Source organism: Tiliqua scincoides, chromosome 4 (genome assembly GCF_035046505.1).
Source record: "Tiliqua scincoides isolate rTilSci1 chromosome 4, rTilSci1.hap2, whole genome shotgun sequence".
Classification (NCBI taxonomy): Eukaryota; Metazoa; Chordata; class Lepidosauria; order Squamata; family Scincidae; genus Tiliqua; species Tiliqua scincoides.
In genome coordinates this window covers 44043561-44044602 of record NC_089824.1, presented here as the reverse complement: position 1 = coordinate 44044602, position 1042 = coordinate 44043561, and positions in this window count along the sequence as shown.

The following is a 1042-nucleotide window of genomic DNA, read 5'->3' as shown; positions in this document are numbered from 1 at the left end:
TGGTGGCAGGACGGAATGAATCTACCTCTGTACCTGCGCAATGTCACAATCTGTTGCATTACAGAAACATTATGGTCATGTTACTCCAGCATCTTTACCAAATACATTGGCAAAATTGCTTTCAATTACAGCACCAAGGCTTTTGCAATCACATAACGTAGGCCATCGCTGCACCCTTGGACGGACACAAGAAAAGGAGAGCACAGTTGACACCCTTGATGCAGCTAAAGTAGCGCCCATGGCACAAGCTCCCATGCAAAGAGCGAGCCATGACTAACATAAAACCCATTGCTTTCAGTGTGGTTTAGCCATGGCTAATTTCTAGTAGATTGCAACTAACAAATTTTGCACGAGAAGCATGGAAGAAAGCACATGTTTTGCTAAATGAGAGTTGTATCCTAAGGTCCTCTTTCACTCATGAAAGAAGCCATTTGCACAAGGGCAGAGGGTTGATTGCCCCTTTTCTCTGCAGCCCACTGAACATTTATTCCTGAGGGGCTAGTGGACCCCAACCAGCCAGTTAACCCCAAACAGAGCAGATATTCGGAGGGGGGGAGTGCAGGGGAAGTGCAGGGTGATGCAGAGAGAAGGGAGATTGCACAAGCTGGCAGGGGGTGATTTTTGCCATAAGGATCTTCTGTAAGTAGAAGAAGATTTTCAAAGAGAAGCGTATTTTTTCCCTTACCTCCAAATTAACGTTTTTTGGCTTTTCACACCACATGAGCAAAATAGTTTTTTTCAATTTAGCAAATCTTGTGTGTGAGCACAAGGGTGTGCTAATTTATTTGCATTTCATAATACATTTTGACATCCTATTAAAATGATAGTTTGCCTCAAATAATGGAAATTTAAAAAGTAAAGTGGCAGTGGTATCTGCTGCAAAAGAGACATAGGAACTCTGTTGTTTGAGTAAACAATGGTAATTGCTTTAATTGAAGTAAGTATAAGTAGCAAAAATGTAACTGCATGGTTCAGTGGATATACCCACCTGCAACATGCAGATACAGAAAGTCTGCTTGGTGCTGCATTTAGTGACATTAAG